We start from the raw sequence: 19,747 nt of genomic DNA, 5'->3' as shown, positions 1-19,747 counted from the left end.
ACAGATACATATTCACCTGAGTTACTTAAGAATTTCCACTGAAATGTATCACGTTTTTCATATATGTTGTTTTGCACTGAAAGCAACAAATTTAAACCAAGGTCCAAATTTTCCAGTGTGCTGATTGTCTTTATAGACGTGTTAGTCAGCCGTATAAATTGAAGTGTCTTGTTGACACTGATGTCTGGCATGGACATCACAAATCCTGAGGAATGCAGAAGTTATGTGATCTAGTATTAAGTGACTTTCTAGTTATGCTTTTGAATTAAAAAAAAAAAACACAACAAAACCCAAACCTGAAATAAAAGTTGAAAGCTTCATAGTAAAGACAGTTAAGTGGCTTTCTGATCTCTTTTAAAATATATTCCAGAAGCTGATTGTAAAAAATCCACTCTCTGGATTTGTCTTGGTGGCTTAGTTCATTTAACTGTTGATCACACTTTTAATTTTTTTTGCTGATGAGATAGTCTCTGTTAGAATTAGCTAAACCAATTTTCAGACCGGGATTTAAAAACACTGAACCACAAAATGCCAATTTCTATACTCTTGATTTCTCCTGCTCTCCATACCTTCCTTATACACTAGGAGAAAATGATCTGTCTAGTTTTGATTTATTTTGTACAACACAAACTAAGCTTGTTAAGTCCAAGTCAATTATAATGAAATGTTTGAGCATATGTCAGCTTCCCAGAAAATTGTATTGTGTAATCCAGCACTTCACTATGCTGACAAGCTGAAGAAATGTTTCTGGTAGAGGAATCAATCAAAAGAGGTGAATCATTGTCTGTGGGGGAAAAGAAGAAAAAATAAAGGCAAAAATATTGTCCTCTATGACTTAATTTAGTTTTGAGTGAACTCAGGCTACCTCTAGAAAAGTTATAACCTAGAATAGCCCATGACATTGCAAAACAGTGTTGAAGTTATTTGTTGTATTCGCCTTCTGTATTTGGCTGACAGAGGGGAAGATCAGCAGCTGAGGAAGTAACTTCCTCTGAACCTTTGATCCCAGATTCTGTTCATGCTGCTCAATCTTGGCAGGAGTTATCTCAATTTCTCTTACAATAGCCTTAGGAAAACTAACTGTCAGACTTCTCTTGCTTAAATGTATCTTTAGTGTTGCATCGTGTTCTGAAGGAAATGGTCCAAGTTTACTTGTTCCGTTATATTATCTCTTGTTGAAGAAAAAAAAAGTTGAACTTTTTCTGTATTGTCCTTTTTCCTTTGAGCATGTTCTGTAGGAAACATCTGATAGGAAAGTTATTGCACTTAAAGTGGAAACCTCTGAAGAAGACATCATGTGTTCCTTATGGTAGGAGCCTTAAATAGAGTTCCCAGGTGAAACTATTTACCTTTTTGTCATTTTATTTCTAAAGTAGGATGTGATCAGTAGATTACAGTAATAGTATTCTTGGTGCATAAGTTGTAGAAAATTTAAAGCTGAGATCAAAATCACTTGCAGTATGAGATAGTTTCTGCAAGTTCTTCTGATATGTCAAGGTTTAGACTTCTACTTGAGTTACTTTATTCTGACGAAGCAAAGGCAAAAGACTTGTCTTCTTGTGTGCCCAAGTAGTTGATCTCTTTAAATTACAGTCAGAGAAGAGAGGTAGCTAGGAAAGTGGCTACTGCAGCATGCTGTGTTCATATTTACATGGCTGGGGATGGGTGGGGAACATCATCCATTGCTGCCTCGCTAGACAGGGCGATGATGTTGGATAACTGTTTCAAGACTTTCTGTTTTGGGGTGATTTTATAAGCAATACTATCATGCATATACTGAAGGTGATGATAACATGATTTGGACAACGGAGTACCTCAGTTTGTTGCAACATAAACTGGAAAATGTCATGTTTAGGAATCTCAGAAGTAGAAATAGTACTGGGGACGCTGAAGATAAGTAACACTGGTCTAACCCGGTAACAAGGCAGTCACAAAGACCTGTCAAGCCCAGTGTTTCATCTCTGGTTGCAGCCAGTGAAAGCATGTAAGAACACCACAAATGTAGAGAAGTACGCTGTTGAGAAGTCCCTCTTGCTCAGCAAGTTCTACAAGTTGTACTGTGCCTGCACTGTTGCAGTTAATAATCCTTGATCTATTTTCTTTGCCTATAAATGTATCTTTCTCACTAAATCATACTGGTGTCGTGGTTTAACTCGGCAGATGGCAACTAGGACTATGCAGCTGCTCACTTGCTCTGCAGTGGGATGGGGAGGAGAATGGACATAAAGTAAAACTTGTGGGTTGAGATAAGGACAGTTTAATAAGACAACAAAGGAAATAATAAGAATAATGATAATAACTAATATGCAAAACAAGCTATACACATTACACTTTTTCTCACCCCCTGATGACTGACTGTGCAGCCAGTCCCCTAGCAGCAATCGCAGATTTCACCATACTCATGAATTTTGCAGAACTTGCAGAAAAAGGATTGAACTCATGGAAAAGGGGTTTATGCCCCTCTGTCCAACCCCATTTATATACTAAGCATGATATCTGTGGTATAGAATATTTCCATTTTCCAGCTTGGGCTAGCTGCCTGGCTGTGATCCCTCCCAGCTCTTGTACACCTGCTCATTAGTTGAACATGAGAAATCAGAAAAAGTCCTTGATTTCTTAGCAACAACTACCATCAGTGTATTACCAACATTCTTCTCATACTAAATTCAAAATGCAGCAGCTACTGGGAGGAAAATTAACTCTACACAAGCCGAAACCAGGACAACCTGGTTTACCATTTTAATAATTTTTGAGCATTTGTGTTTGGATTGTGCGTTTCCCAAAGACTCCTGAAACTTTCATCTGGGTGGTAACATATACAGTTCTGAGCCCTTCATTGAGTGTGGATCAGTAAGGTGGTACAAAAAGAAGGGAACTAACTTCAAGATAGTTGAGTAACCGTGATTAGAATAAGACTGTTTAGAAATATAAAAAGGTAGCAGCTGAAAAAGAGAGAAAATTCTTTGTTAGTCAGAAATGGTAGGTGGAAAGATAACGTTTCTGGTGAAGGAAGAATCTTAAGGATTCTCTATGGCTTTTTTTTTTTAAAAAAAAAAGAAAGACTTCTTAATATAAAACTATATTCCAAGTCCCATGTAAACTTTGTATTCACAGAATCACAGAATGGTAGGTGTTGGAAGGGACCTCTGTGGGTCATCTAGTCCAACCCCCCTGCCGAAGCAGGGTTGCCTACAGCAGGCTGCACAGGACCTCGTCCAGGCGAGTCTTGAATATCTCCAGAGAAGAAGACTCCACAACCTCCCTGGGCAGCCTGTTCTAGTGCTCCGTATTGAGGGTATTCAGAAGAAGCAGCAATTAGAATTGCTTTTTATATTTTGATATATAGAATTGACATATATTTGATTTATATTGTGATTTTGTTCAATTTGGAATTTGATAAGGATTCTTGGACTCTTAGTAGTCAAAGAACTGAAGCAGTTAATGAACTCATTTCCCAGAAAGTGTTTTTGTAAACTTAGTTTTACAGGTTGATTTACTACTGTTATAAAAATGTGGCTCAGAAACATAATATAATTTAGTTAGCTGTATTTTTGAGATATTACTGAACATTCCACATTATCTACTGGAGAAGGGGGAAAACCAAACTGCAAACAACAACAATAAAGCATGTGGTTTGGGAAACCCTATTATGTAGGGTGATGATTTGGTTAGTGGAACTTCTGATGTCTAAATGCTGTGACATTTCGCATCATCTGCTCTAGAGACCCTGTTCTGGAGAATTATTCAAGTGGTCATGAAACTAGAATGGATAGTACTACAGAAATTAGTTTAGTTAAACACTGATTTTATTGTTTTGGGTGTGGGGTTTTTTTTTGAGTAGATTCTTGATGCGAGTTTCAGTAAGAGAACTCCTGAGCCACGCTTCTGTGGCTCTGCAAGAAGTGGAAAAGGAAAATGTTAGGTTTACAGTCTCCTAATGCAGGTGCCATATGTCTCTGAATTCTGGGACATCTTCATGCTTGTAATAAGCTTTAAAAGTTTTTACTGTAAAGAATTTTTTTAAAAAATAAAGTCTTGAAGTTCTTGCTTTGGTTTTATTTATTTGTTGATTCCATCTCATCCCATTCCAAGACCTAAAGATCAACCTACTTTTTTTTTTAAAAAAAAAGGGGCAAAAAAAGGTAAACAAACACATTTTGTTTGAAATCCGTTACGCTTAAATGGAAAACCAGATAGATTATTTTGGTTTTGTTCTTTGAGCTGATGAGGTACAGATTTTTGAGCTTTTCTACAGTTGTGCAAGGTAGATTTCAGTGATTCACGAGATCAGTTTTTTATGTCTTCATTAATTTATAGCATGTCGGGCTTTAAGAATATTGCCAAACAGCAATGCAGTCTACATTTGCAATTATATGCAAACCTCTCTGACACTAAGTGTGGCTGCTGTCTAATACTGGACTATTGCTTGACAGCTTTATTTTTTTGAGCAGTGGTTTCTTAATATATTAGCTGCACAGATGTTTTGTTGTGCAAAGCATGATCTCACATCCATATCCAGGCAGTTTTTTTCTGCAGCAAATGGCACCTTTTGCTTTTTGCTTTCTACTGTATACATCTTAATGTTCTATTCATGGCCATACAAAGCTTTAAATAGAACTTGCCGTATGTATCTCTCATGAATCATGCATTTATCAGCATGTGTGATGCATTATTAATCTTTAATCTGAGGATTCAAGTGTTGTCACTGAAAACATGCATCTTGGCCTATTTTAATATTACCTAGACAGGAAAGAAATGCCAAAACAATTCATTACACTTGTTTTTCTTAGGAATAGTTTAGATGAAAATCAAGTTGCTCTGTTTATACTTACGAAAGCGTATATACTGGGACACAGGTGGAAAAATAACATGAAAGGAAGGGGATGGGATACACAGTTGCTTGATTTTAGCATGGAGCTGCCTGTAAGAGCAACCTGCCATTAGGTAAAGCTCATATACTCAGAACATGAAGTGCACCTTTTGTTTCTCTAGGCGTATTCAAAGCAATGGCAACTGTAGAAGAAGGAAAGATTATTCAGATTTTGGGAAGCTTTGGTAGAATGTGTTATGGTGTACTGAACTGTAATAACGTTCCCTGAATTGAACGTGATTTTTGTTAAGAGCAAAGATACAGGAAAAGAAATACCAAAATCTACAAAATATCTACAAAGCTTCCAAGAAATTGTACAGAGCCTGACTTGGATCTTTAGTTTACTCATCTGAGACAATGAGTTAAAGAGAAGTAGGGATTGGTTTGTTTCTTTATGGAGTTAGGTGTGACCAAATGGACTTTTTGTAAGCTGGATCTAGGTTCAGCTTGATTCTGATTCAGTTTGACTTGGTTTCAATTTGTTCCTTTTTCTCAATGTTTACAAGATATGCTTTCTTTTTTTTAAAAAAAAAAGCTATTATGTGGCCTGAGAAGCCCTATTTATGGCCAGTGGGGACTATATAGGAAGAAAATAAGTTCAAATTCAAAAGCAGTAGCACAGCCAAATTTTGCATGGTGTTAAGCTCCTTTTGTGAGTTGTTGCAACTAATTCTAGTGAGAATTAGTTGAGATACCCTGCAAATTTTCAGGTAGAGGTTTGTATTCTGCAGACTGATAATTCAGTGAAATTTAATAATAATGATACTTTAGCAATTCAGTGAAAAATAAATACAAAGAATCAAGTGGACGCTTGATCATTCCAGAATGCAAATGCTAGAGAATGGTAATGCTAGTATAGTGAATATGGAATAGAGAAGGTTACGGAGCCCAGTGGTGTTGTTGCTGTAATCAGACTATTGGAGCAACAATTTTAAGATTCTTAAACATACTATTGCAAAACAGAATAACTTTTGGAGGTAAAACTAGAGATATTTTAAAGCCATCTTTGCAAGAAGTTAAAGGGAGAGAGGGGTGAAAGGACTTGAACAAAAAGCAGAGTTTGAAGCTTTTGGTCTTTTCTGCTGTCTGTACTGTTCTCGGTGCACACCATTGCAGTCTGTTGATCCCATTCCAGGACTGCAGATTCTGACTTAGAATGCCTGCCTGCCACTAGGACTACAGTCTGACTTCAAGGACTTGTAACATTAGAGATCAATATGTCATTATTGATGTTGATCAATATATTTATGGAAGTTTAGTGTTTGAGGTGTATGCTTGTGTGGGATTCTTATGTAGGGGCAGGCACTGGGAGATTTCCAGGCAGGGTAAAAATAATAATCTTGTTGGTATAGAGAAGATGCTACTGGGGATATTCAGCTGAAAGGGAGCTGGGAGAAAGTCTCCAGCTAAAGTGGAAAATGTAGCTGCTGTAAATGGAAATCACTATACAGAGAGCTGCAAGAAAATAGGACTGAACCACCAAATAGGTTTGTTCTGATGCTTGGCTGGAGTGCACAGAAATCATTTCTTTGGCTGCTGAACAGGAAGAGTTTCAAACCTCAATATTCAAGGTAACGGAGGATTTTCGCATCACCCCCCCCTTCAACTGATGCTTCCTGAACAAGGAATATCTTGTGTTTATGTACAGAAATGCCTTGTTTGAACAAATGAAACTTTTGCTTTCTCATTCTGTAATTCAGGTCTTGATTAATTATATGCAGTTTTAAAAATGAAATTTAGATAAAGCTACAAACTCAAGCAGAATTGTCTAATTCTCAGAGTCATTCTTGGTGAAGAAATACTTGCTGTGTGATTTGCTGATGTACTTTAAATTAGTTGCCGAGTGCTGATACTGGCGTGCATCAAAATACAGTACCTGTCTTGCTAAACTTACTCTCAAGTCTAGCATTGATTTAACTTTGACTTCATTTTCACTTCAACTTTGGATTTTAAACTGAGTAGGAGTTTGTTGGCACTGGATCATTATATATGTTTGTTACTTCTATTGAAAAGGTAGATTTTCAGATTAAGATGGACACTTTGAAGGAAAACAATCAGTTCATCTCTATCTCAAAGTTTAGTGCCACATGTTACACCTAAAATTTTGATCCACGCACTCCCAACATTCAGCTACTTTTGTTTGTTTTCTATGTGTAATTACGAGTGCATCTTGTAGGTCTTTTTCTTACACAAGAACAAAAGAGGAGAAAGTGTTAGGAACAGGAGACTAGCTACAAACATGACAGCAGCCGTGGAAATTAAGGCAGTTTTAGGACTTGTAACAGACCAAGTTGGTAGTCTCTTAATTAAACCTGATGTAGCTACAGCTTGATAATTCATGCAGTCTTTCTGAACCCTCTTCCTTAGTGCAGACTTTCCTAAAATGATGCAAATCTGTTGGATACAAAATGGTCCTAAATGTTTAATCTATTTAATAATGCTGATTCTTGCAATGTTTGGGCTATTGGGCTCCTTCTGTTACAGCTGTTGAGGTGTTTTGTTCACAGAAGACTGTACTGAGGCAAAATACTTACATATGTGTTATTTAGGTCCTGATCAAACACTCATTAAAACCTGATGTTTGGGCTTTTTCTTAACCCGTATAACACTTTTTAGACTCCTGTATTAATTACGTCCTTGCCAGCCCTGTTTTGGGAGGGACAACTTATGTTTCCAGTGTATATTAAAAAAAAAAAAAAAAAAAAAGGCAGAAAAGCAGACTCCATACAAAGTTAAATATTCTGTGTGTTTGCATACTTGCATTCAGAACCATTTGAATTGTATGCACGTGTATATACACTGTACTTTGTTTCATCAAAATAGTGTGAAATTAGTTAAAAGTGGTATGAATCATAATGACAGACTTGGTGCCTTGGTATCCAAGATACGGTAACATGCTGGTAAGTTACTTGTTTTCCTGCTGTGAGAACTGGTTGCTGTATTTGATTCTTTAGCTGAATACAAACTAAATTAAATCTGCAGTGACCTATATTGTGCTCTAGCTAACGACCCAGTTAACCTCTGGTTAATTTTCTGTCTCTTGGTGTCCTGGGAACAGGGACATGTTTACTTCAGTTGCCACAAACCTTTAGAAATGTGCTACTGGCATTTATTATTCTAGAGCTGTGTGTTTTAATAGAAATTAGCTAATGGGTCATGGGGGTCTGCAGAAGTTGTAGAATGCCAATGAGCAGTTTTCTTTCATTTTTCCTCCACCCTGATTTACATGACTAAGCTTTTAGCTTTTCTTTGTTTTGTTTTTGTTTCTTGAGTATTGATCTGTCTCCTGTGGAGGAAACAAACTATTTGTTTAACGTGCAGGAGGACATTATTGTTGGCAGCTTCCCAGAGACTCCCCTCTTCTGCATGCTTTAAATTAAACTAGAACCAGTACAGGCTTTGGTAGGGAAGTTTACAGCTAATGCAATTTTATTATTGCATGGCTATGTTATGCAAATAAATCTGAATATAACCATAAAGTAATAATAATGAAGCACTTGTCTAAGGGCAGATCTGAATACCACTTTTCTGATGCAAATGGGGTTCTCTGGCAATTGGGTGGGCTCATCTATGAAGTACATGTTCTTTTTCCGGAAATCAAGTTATAGTGATAGAACAACTGGCAGACCAAGGCGGAATGATTATCCACACCCATTCATAGTAATAGTCCATATTGTCTGTGTCATGGATCTATTAAGTAACGCATAGTCTGAAACAACCTGAACCTTTTCTGATACGTAGAACATCTAGTGCTTACGGGTTGAGGCCTCAAGAAACAGCTGTTCTAGAACAAATCCTTTCTGCTTTGTCTGTTCCTTGAAGCTTTTACTGCAAATTTCCTCTGGAGCTTAAATTCTTCCTTATTTTTTGTTTTGCCCATGGCAGCGACAAGAACAGGTAGAAACAGCTTACTGAGTGCTCAGCCTTATGCTGTAGTATAGCTGCTCTGCAAAGAGCAGATGGAAACAGCTCTACAGCAATCCTGAGTCCTGTGTTGACCATGTTAACAGAAGCATTTGGAGGGGGAGTGGGGAAGCTTGGGCTGTTTTGCTGAGCTATAGGACACTTGTTCAGACATTTTTTAGGTGTTTGGGGGGGGACTTTTTGTGACCTGAGAATCACTGTTTGATATGTTAAAAATATGCAACACTGAGAGGGAGAGGAGAATTTTCCATGAACAGATTCTTGGGAACTTGCTCTGTTCAGCCAGGTGGCTTAGAGCACCACAAAAAATAAGCAGTGTCTGTGCTCTGTGTGAGCCTTGAGTATATTCTGCATTTTAGCTAGAGACCAGCTACCTCCACCAGCTGAGGAAAACTGACATTCTCTTTTTGTCTGTCCCAGTTTCCTTGTTACTTATGAAAAACATTAAACATGGAAAAAACATTCCTGAGACAACTGTACAATCTTTAGCACTTGCTGTGAAACCTCTGCCATCCAAATAGGCTTGGCATATGTTCTGCCTGATGGTTAAACCCATTTCTTCCTCTCTTCTAAGAGTCTGTTTATAAAGGATCCACCACATTGTATCCTACTAGGCACTGCAACCCTTTTCCTCCTTATTGTAAGGGGGGTAGAGGAGGAAATTAAGTGACTCTGTAGAAATGACACTCAAGTTGTGGTTTCTTATGTTGTTACAATGTGGCTTTGTGCCTGAATTTAAATGATTGAAAAGTGTCCTGTATTCTCCTGGGTTTGTTTATTTGTGATGAACGAAGTAGCAAAATATCAACCTCTGTGTTGTTTTGTTTTTCTTGAAAATGAAGTCTAAACAAAAGGAATTTGAAGTCACAAGATATTAAATCCTTCCCTTTTTACTGATTGGAGCATCTAGAAAATGACAACTTTTTCTGTCAGTCATCAGAGAGTACAGGGAATTCTATGTACAAAGGGGGCTACAGTGCCCCACAGCTTAGTCCCTAGTCTTTTCTGTTTATGAGCTTATTCTGTCAGGGTCTGTTAGTTTTGGTATTGTTAGCGGTTTAACAGGATTTCAGACTTGGTGGTGGTCTCCATGGGTCCTTTCCCTATTTCACCTCTGACTATTCCTGCTGCTGGAGGCAAAAAGCAACTGTGACTGAGAAGATTTAAATTACACACAGTGTAATTCCCTTATTCATAAATTTATAAGGGAATTGCTTCTCATGGTTAGTGGTTGAGAGGAACGAAATCTCAAGCTTTTGTAAGAGAGGGAATATGCTTTTGAGATATTTCAAATCCTAAGCTCAATGATATCTCTTTATTGTCTTCTCTTGTGTTTAAAAAAGAAATCAATGAGAGAAATTATTCCAGTATAATGTATGTGATGTTTCTATTAATTTGTAGAAATCTACAGTCAGTGCTGTTGTTCCAGTGTAAGGTGAAGGCCTTGTTCATATTGAAGGCCTAAACTGAGTTCCTTCAAGACCAGGTAAGAAAAATGTATTGAGTGTATTACACTGTGTTCTGGATAATGATCTCATGTGGTATGTGTTCAGATTAAGTTTTGTGATTAAAAATAGTTTTGCCCTCTTATTGAAGGGGCAATTTGATATCATGTATTCATCTGTCACAAGTAGTTTCTGAATACCATGCAATGCAATGAGTTGTGATCAACTTCTGAAGATTAAGGTATGGAAGCATAAGAAAATGAAGGAAAAAGCTAAAACATGAAACAGGATTTCAGAAGGAAATTTCAGAAATACTGTTCACTGAATATGGTTTCCATTGCATGTCTATTTGCGAAGAAGGAAAAGCTTTTTTTAAAAAATATTTTTGAATGATCACGAGAGACTTCATATAACACTTCATGTATATCAGAATACAAAATCTCTCTGAAGTGCTTTTATTTATAGAAAATAAATTACCTTCCTAATGGTTCTTTATTTCAAATGCTTAACTTTTCAGAGCTTCTCCTCTTGTGTTTTATTTCCGTCTTTAGTGCACTTCTACATTGACACCTGTAGGAACCTTAACTGGCACTGCCTATAGTGTGGACACTTAAGGAGAATTTAGGTACTGCCTCTGTCTTAAAGGACTGAAAATACTTTGCATTCTGTAGTATAGGTATGGGATGACAAAGCTCATCTCGTACTTGTGCTTGAAATTCGTTCTTTCTGAAGTGTGAACGCTGTAACAGGAAAACGTGTTACTTTGGGAATAAATTTTTATGTAAAGACAAATGTGTAAAAAACAGAATCGGGTTTTGATCTTGCAAACTTGACTGTAAATAGTCCGTTAGTGACATTGATGAATCTACTTGCTTAGCCTGATGGATATAATTTCAAAAATCTGCTCCCAAAAAGTTAAAATGTAAATTGCCATATAAGCTCTAGGGGTAGGGAATACAGGATGCTAGTGCTGGCGGTTTATGGATATGGATTCCATTATTATTCTCAAGATTTAAATACATATTTAGTGTACTGAAAACTATCCTGTTACAGTTTTCTTTTTAAACACTGTACCTAAAAACTCTGAAACAAAATACCAAGCTTTTAATTACCATCTACCTTTTTTCCTCTCCTCTATTCTTGCTGCTCCCTAATTATTGTGAGCAGGACAGTTCATTTGTTAAGTAGTTTTCAACACAGAGTGCAGAATTCAAGTAACTTCTGTTAAGCCATTTTTTTTCAAGGTAGAATTTAACAAGATGTTCTGCCTTCTCCAGGTAGTGCAGATCCTCAAGATAACACTGATTTAGGAAACTTATCTCAAACTACAGTGTTTTCCTAAACCCCAATGATGCAAAAGCAATACCTTACCCATAATGTTTGTAGAAGGAGTAAAGCATGACTGTGGCAAATTTTGTCAAATTAATTTTCGTAGTTACAGCTCTTGAATAGATATAGAATAATTTGAATTTTTTTCCCCATCCAACTGACTTGAAGCCTGCCAGTGTCACTTTTCCATAACACCTGACTGTCAGAGTAAAACTCAGCAAATTGAAAAGAAGATATATGGAAAAATATTCTTGGTTGGAAGGTGGGGGCAGAGGTAGCTGTTAAGTCCATGAGTTTAATACCAAATTCAATCTCTTATTTATGCCATATTCGCTTCTTGCCCTGGTATTAATTTGGAGTCAAGTGACTTCAGTACAGTTGCACTAGGATACTTGAATATGAAGAGAAAAGGCACTTACTCTAACCTGTTTAGGCCATTTCTCTTTGAAGATGTCCTGTTTACCATTCAGGAAAAAAGTTGGCATTTAGGCAGATATAGTCTACTGAATTTGTTGTTGATGTTTGTACCACAAGTAAGCCTCTTCCTATGAGTGTTTGTGTGGGGTCTTTTGGAGTTTTGTTTATTTCACATTTATTAAAACTCAAGAGGTAATGAAGGGAACAAAAACTTTTTTTTGAATTCAAATGATGGGTCTTGACTCATCTGATGAGGGTGAGTATGCCACGCATCCAGCCACATGGGCTTTATAGGAGCTACGCTGAAAGGCCTCTGCAGTTGAACTGTGTGGCCTTCTAAAGGGACGCGTAGTAAATCCAGGAGGTGCACTGCTCCCTTGATGCTGCACAGTGTTGTGGCTTCTTTTGTTCTCAGGTGCTGTGTTTCAGATGCTGCTGGTGAGTTTTCTGAACAGCGTAGGAACAAAGAGACTGTGATGTACTGTAAATGTGAGGTCTGGGAAGCCTTTGCTTTTAGCTCTGTAGCCACTGAGTCAGGATGCTTCAGTGAGCTGCAGGTGAATGTATGCATGTGTTCCTGGCATTTAACCTGGGCATACTTAGTGGAGGGAATAGCCTTGTTAGTCTTTCAGTGTTGCTTTAGCTGTCATCATTTGTCCAAGGGATCTGTGTGTTTCAATGTGATTGATATGTGTGTTACGGCAATTTGGAATTCATTATTTTGAATTTACTGTGAAGTGTTATTAAATGAGTGCACAAAGCCTATAAACAATTAAAATGCAAATGCTGATCACTCGCACACTGAACTTCAATTCTACCTTATTTATTCTGCATTTCTTTCCCATGTTGGCTGCTCTTGAACTCTTAAGAGATTTCCAGAATTTTATTAAAACATGAAATCAGAAACATTTTTAGACTTGTGGCATTAGGAACTTCCCCAGTGCTTACTTCAGATATGACCTTGCCATGCCTAAGGAATTAGATACATGCTGATAGTGAGAAAAGAGCTCCACGTTCAATATAAATGTAAAAAAGCTTTAGACACTGCTGATTGTCTGTTGCTTTGCATGAATGAGTACAGCAGCTTGCACATACGTAGGATTTGGCAAAGAGACCAAAACTGAAAATCCTTTGCGATAGCACTGCACTCAGATTTTCCTGGGAAATCTTTCCTCGGTCACTAATTTCACACTCTGGGGATGGAAATGTGAACAGTTTATACCATATAAATCATGGTTTAGTCACAGCTTCCTTGAGCTTTAAAATGTTTTTAGGAAATGCTGCTTTTTGATGAGGAAGTAGTATATGATGCCTTTGTAGTAAATATTGTAGGTTGTTAGATGTTTTGTTTTATTTTATAATTGTAGCATCCATGACAACTTAGAGAATGTTGAAAGTGTGAGGCCCAAAACATATTATTCGTTCTAACTGTACGAATTCTATTTACTGTGGTGATTATGAGCAGGAATAACACTTAAAGTAGCTTATTAACATCTACTTTATCTTTATTTGGAAAATAAAACTTGATTTTGCAACATCATTTTATATACAACAGGAAAAGGATGTAAAATGAGTAAAGCAGTTTGTGAAAACCTTTACATAAAAATATTATATATCAGAAATTGGTATTTGTCATATAAGCCTCCTGCATCGTTCTGTTTGAAAAGGAGATTCTCAGTGGTAAGACAAAACACCTGCCCCCAAACCCAGAAAACTGGAAAGGGCTATTCTAGCATAGCTATCAGGCATACAGGGGAGGGGGAGGAAGAAAACTGTTTACCTGGAGAATGGTAACTCAGACTGAAAACTTTCTTCCCCATGTTAAACATTTACCACATTGATTGAGTATTAGGGTGTATATTTGACATCTCACACCCCTTTTTACCCAGCAACGCTTGCCCTCTTCCCATTCCCCTACTTAGATGGTCTTGGTTTTATTTTTATATGTTTGATTTTGAAGTCAATGTGACATGAAGTCCGTATGATACAATATGATGGGATAGGAAAAACGCTTCCTGGGAAGCCCCAAGAATGATGCTGTGTGAAACCTGATGTGCTCTATTTGAGTTACTATGCAAAGAACATCCAGTCCAACACTGTTGCCGTTCACACACTTTGCAGCTGTGTTTGACAGTGCCCCAGTATTTATCTAATGCAGTTAAAATTAGATTTGTTGCACAATCTATAGGTTTTACGAAGTTTAGTCTCTGTAAAAACCCAGTATTTTCTTGATTATGAAGTATAAATCTACAATTAAAAATAGTTGGAAAAAGGAAAGAATTGTTCCTGGAAAACTGGGTTTAAATTTGTGTTTAGTGAACAGAAGTAACAGGTTTCATTCTTCCATCCTCAAAACGTAGCAATATATTCTTCGTAAGCCAACAAGATTTTCTTACTGTCAAACATCCATTTGACCTTAACTTCACTCAGTGAAAAATCCTCTTCTGGCTCATTGCTTCACTTGTTACAAAGGGAGCAAACAGGAGTGTGCAGGAGTTAGTTTTTATCATTCTTTGTGGGTTGGTTGCCTTATGGACTGGTGGTGTAGCCTTTTACTGGATTTGAATCTGTCTCTTGCTTCCTGCTACTTGGGCTGCAGGTGTAGGTGTGAGAAGTAAACGGTACTTAAGCTTCTAGTAGTATGTAGCTACTAGGAGACACTGGCAAGCTTATAGACACCAAACTGGCTCATAATCCTACAAGGTTCAGGTTGAGGAGTTGAAAAAGTGTCATAATGGCATTGAATAATCTGGACTGTCTGCATTTACTGTTTCTGAACAATGTTTAATTTAGCCCTTAATCTGTGTTTATGAGCTGCTTTCTTCAGAGTTTCTTTTGCCTTTGTATTTTTTACTTTTGTGCTGCACATTTATTCTAGGAAAATGTTCTCTCAATCAGCTGAAAAAATTGGCAGTAGACTTCAGCTCTCACTTCTGTGGGTTGCAGGACTGTGATCTCTTTTCTGATGAGGTGCATGGCTGATAAATTTTAATGTTACTTCTATTAGCAGCTGTTAGATGGGGAAGGAGCTTGTAGGGAACTAGATGTTGAAGTGGATATGCTCTTAATGTTAATGGCTAGCCATAAATGACTTGTCTATGAAACAAATCCTTCTCAGTCTGCTTTTCTTTATTTACTTGGATTTTAAATAGAGCGGAATTATTTTTTTTTTAAATTTGTGTAGTTTGAGCATTTAATGTTGGGAAGTGATGAGATGTCTAAGAATGAGGAAATAAATATAGGACTAGACTTAGACAATGTACTACTTGCTGTTTATTACTTTGCTAATAATATTAGGAATATGGGGGAGAGTGTTGTGTGATTTTGGTTTGTTTTTTGTTTTTTTTAATACCAACTGTTTCCCATCCCCCCAATATTTAATAGTGATGTGTAGTTTTCATTACATGCTTAGTGCTGGGTAGATGACTGAATTAAAATACCTTAACTGTGTAAAGATTGTCTTACTGTATTTTCCGCAAGCTTTCGTGTTCGTTAGAAATATGAAATCTAAGATACTTTCATGGTAAATTCAGAAATGTGCTTCAGCTGTTTCTCCTAGTATAGGCTCTACCTGCATATTTTTGGTTAAAAACAAAGATGAAACAGGTGAACAGAGAAATTACAGTAAAGAATAAAACTTGTTATAAAATAAGTAAAAACGTCCAAGTTACTTTGTAGATTACACTGCCAGGCATTTAAATACCTTACAGAGGGTGCGCTTGTGTACACTGAATTAGGATGTTCTTTGTACAGGGGACCCCATAGATGAGTTGTATTGACTTTTGTTTTTTATTGTCTATCATGTGACTCTTAAACCTCCTGTCTTTTAAAATTAGGGTTGCAGGTGCACACTGTATGTATGATAGTACTACAGCTTAAAGTGTCCCAAATACAAATACGCTTTTAAGACAATTCTTTTTAAGTCTGTTACTTTAAATGGACCAAGCACCGACATTTTTATGCAGAGATGAATGCCAATTTGATCTACATATTCTGCAGATGATGTTACATTCTTTGTATCTTGAAATGCGGTAGACGTTTTGATTGCTTCATGTGAAATTATGTCGTGTAGAGGTACCATAATTGTGACTACATTTGTGACAATTATTCATTCGTATGTGAGTCTGTGCTGATGACAAAGTTCAGGTGTTGTGCTTTGTTGAAGTATGGCTAGAAAGTTGTTAGTCTTCAGCAGTAGCTGTGATTCATTTTTGTGCTGCCAATGTAGCCCCCAACTAAAAAGCAAGAATGTTTCAGTTTTAAGCTATCTATTTCAACTAGAGATTTGTTTTCACTGTTTTCGTGGGGTCAGTCTGTGACATCAGTGTGTGACAGTTCTGATTGCGCTTTTTGCTTGTGCTATATACTCTGAATAGCTATGTAGAAATACAGAGAGTATCATCTTGCTTAAGAAGCTATGACATGCTGGTTTATATTTTCAACCAAATTCTAAAGAGGAACAGTATTTATTTCTTAGTAAAAGCCTGAAGCTAATTCCATCTATAAATTTGTGATGCCACCTTGTAGTGAAAGAAGCTGCAATGACAAGTCTGTGCCAGAACTCTGTTCTTTTTAATGCTAATTATTCATGTTTCTCCAGACCTGGCCTAATGTATGTTGTGTATGATGAATTATGAGAGTCTGAATGAATTCCGCTTCAAATTTAAGGTGTGTTTCATTAGCTGCATAAAAATGTAAGGGGTTGGAGATGCCCTTTCCTTTGACACCAGATCTCTTCAGAATTCCTTCTGAGCATTCTTGTAATGTTATAGAAATTGTTTGAAAATTGGTGGCAATTAATAGTTTTGATTGGAAATAAGGTGTACTAGATTCTGCTTTGTGTAGCTTTACATGCACAAAATATGTAGTGCCTGTTGTCTTATGCAGTACATAACAGCAAAAAAGCTTTCTGTGATTTTTATGGCAAACTGAAAGCTTATATCGTACTTTCTCTCTCACAAAATAATTTAGGCTGGAAGGGGCCTGTGGAGGTCATTTAGTTGAATTCCTTCCAAGCAGGAGATGACTTCAGGAATTAAACTGTAGTTTATTGTTTCTGTCTTTTGCTTAAATATGGACTGTCTCCTGCCAAGTGAGTTGCAGCTGAAGTAATATTATGTCTGACCTATTAATTCCATCCAGTCAGCCTCTGTTATGAAGATGGGCATCCCTGATGTTTGTGATATCTCTGCTAATGCAGAGTCCAACAGAGATACCTGACTGCAATGGAGGGATGCCTTGGTTACATGTAAGTTGGAGAAGCTACTAGGGGAAATCTAGAGCACTGACTTCTTGTGCAACAAAGCTCTCTGCATGACAAGTCTAGAATATACTCCAAATACCATCCAGTCACCAAAGCATGTGCCAAAGAGAATGAGCAGACGATGTGGCTTATGTGGAGATCTGTGCTGTTACAGCTAACTTATTTTTACAAGATAATTGTGTTGCTCCTCTAGCAGAGGTGGCTTGTGTAATAGCCTAACATAGGACAGGGTCAGTTTCTGTAAGTTATTACCCAGCCTGAAAAGAGAGGATGCTAAACTAAATGCAGTATAGAATGCAAAACAGGGGTGTACTGTGAGCTTGTTGGTCTGTTGTGGCTAGATGGTAGTTATTTACTAGTTGGGGGGATCAAACCGAGTCATCCTGTCATCTGTAACTGGAAGGAAGATGCTTAAGGTGGTTTTGGCTGTCTGAGGCAATGGTAACCATCAGACTAGGGTTACCTGAAGGCTGCAGATTATTTTATCTACTTTGTCCTTGCTTGAACTTGTGCTGTTTCCTTGATAGCTCCCATTCTCCTCCACTAGCATTGCTTCAGCTTTTGCTGAGTTCAGTGAGAGCCTGCTCTTGTTGGAACTTTATTTTGTGCTTAGCTGATTTAGCCATCAAACATATTTCATCCTGGTGGCTAAAAAAGGAGTTATAGCTGAAAATTGTTGGCAAGGATAAGAGGTTAAAGAAGACCAGAATAACGTCTTTTCTGTTCAGTTACTCATATAGAAGGGATCAGATGATTGGAATGAAGGTGTCGGGGGGGCGAGTTTCTGCATTGTATTTTATAAATTATCCTTATTGGTTCTCATGTATAGGCCTAGATTATACCTCTTTTCTTTCTTATTTAAATAGGAAATTTTTTTAATGGTAGCAATGAAAATGAGAAACTACAAATGATCTGTTCTGCCTGGTATTAAGATCTTTGAAGCTAGAATCCTTTTTTTGTGTCAGTCTTTTTTTCTGTGTTCTCTGTTGCAATTTCTTGGTACCACCATTAGTTTTGAAAGTAGTTGCCTTTCACTGACAGCGTATTGCAGAGAATACTGTATTCCAAGTGGTCCCCAAATGGTTTACAAAATGTGATTGATAACACAATTCTTTGTCTTGTTTTCTTCAAATGTTGTATTATCTAGGCCATACAATAAAATAGCTATGTAAAGAAGCTAGTATCAAGATTTTGGGAGCTCTACGTTGGATCTTATAAAAGAAGCACATTCCAGTTTAAACTGAAACTTTGCAATAACAAATTAATGATGAACAGCAGACAGTGTCATGTGCAAAATACCTCTAACTGGTCTTCTAATTTAGAAGACAGATGTCTGCCTAAGTTGTAACAACAACAATTGATGTTACAAATTGTGGAAAATATCATAGACATTTGTTAATGTACACAGAATAATGCTGAAATTTTTCGCCAAATGAACCTTCTTAAAGGATTTTTCACAATAGAAGTATCATACTCCGTAATACCCATTCATATCAAAATCAATATGCAAAGCATGTGATTAAAAGACAAGTACAGTTGGCATGTGAACATCAGTTTTAATTGAGGCTGTTCCTACATTCTGTGCACTTCAAGGAAATTAATGGAAGCGTTGCAGTCCTTCAAGAAAAATTAATTATCCCTGCTGATTCCCGGTTCTTGTGCTTCATTCTTAACCCTGTTTTCTGATAGCCCAGCAGGTTTGGAGAGCCATTGTTTATTTATACAAAATATTTCATTGCTTTGAGGGGAGGGTATGGGCATTTAAAAATTTACCAGCTGTTTCAGGTCACTTATAGCTTAGGCAGCTCTTTCGTTTTGAATGATTTATTTAGTTGGCCTCTTGCTGAGTTGTCAGCAGTTTGCAGAGACTGTAACCATGTGAGGAAAAGATCCTAATTTGTCAACTCGAGAGAAGGGGCATTGTTAGTAGTTGGAGAGAAAAAGGAATTAGTTCATTTTGTGTGTCTGACGTTGGCTATCCCCAGATGCAGTACTGAAAGGTGCCTGTCAGCCATGCATTTGTGATTAGAGATTGAAAAGAGAAGGGGTGAGTCTGTGAGGTTAAAGGAAGGTAGCAGAGATTGGAATTGGATTTTTCTTCTAAAAGATGTGAGAGAATGCACGTGTGTGCATGTTTAGGCCTCAGGGAAAACTAGAGGGAGTTGTCAGAACTATGAGCAGATATGAACAAGGAGCTGAGCTTTCCCTCAGCTTGAGAATAAGACAGCATATGATGTTAAAAACAAATAACTGAAGAGTGTTAAATAAGATGTGAGTGTGCAGTGTATACCTCCTAACTGACTCATCTGATACAGCAGTTCATGAAAGCAGGAAGTTTGTCAGATGTATGGCACAGCTGCTTTAAAAAAAAAATCAAAATGAGTTTGACAATAATGCTGAATTAATTTGAGGCAAGCCTCATCTGCAGATGTAAATTCATGATTTCTAGAAATCCAAAAGAATTATAGATGTCATCTCAGTAAATTGTTATGCTTTAGC

General features: G+C 37.2%; 1 protein-coding gene across 3 annotated transcripts in view; it reads left to right on the top strand.

The window, feature by feature from the left end:
* SULF2 (sulfatase 2) overlaps positions 1–19,747 on the top strand; it is a 170,464-nt gene that overhangs the window by 18,027 nt on the left and 132,690 nt on the right. For 2 of the 3 annotated variants that reach the window (XM_075438980.1, XM_075438977.1), the window contains exon 3: positions 10,196–10,280. The exons of the other annotated variant lie outside the window; for it this stretch is intronic. The gene's annotated coding sequence lies outside the window, so the exon portion shown is untranslated. The remainder of the gene's footprint in view (positions 1–10,195; positions 10,281–19,747) is intronic. 3 annotated transcript variants of the gene reach the window in all.

This window comes from Opisthocomus hoazin, chromosome 18 (genome assembly GCF_030867145.1).
Source record: "Opisthocomus hoazin isolate bOpiHoa1 chromosome 18, bOpiHoa1.hap1, whole genome shotgun sequence".
NCBI lineage: Eukaryota > Metazoa > Chordata > Aves > Opisthocomiformes > Opisthocomidae > Opisthocomus > Opisthocomus hoazin.
Note: the sequence above shows the minus strand (reverse complement) of the source record. Positions and strands in the feature narration are given on the sequence as shown.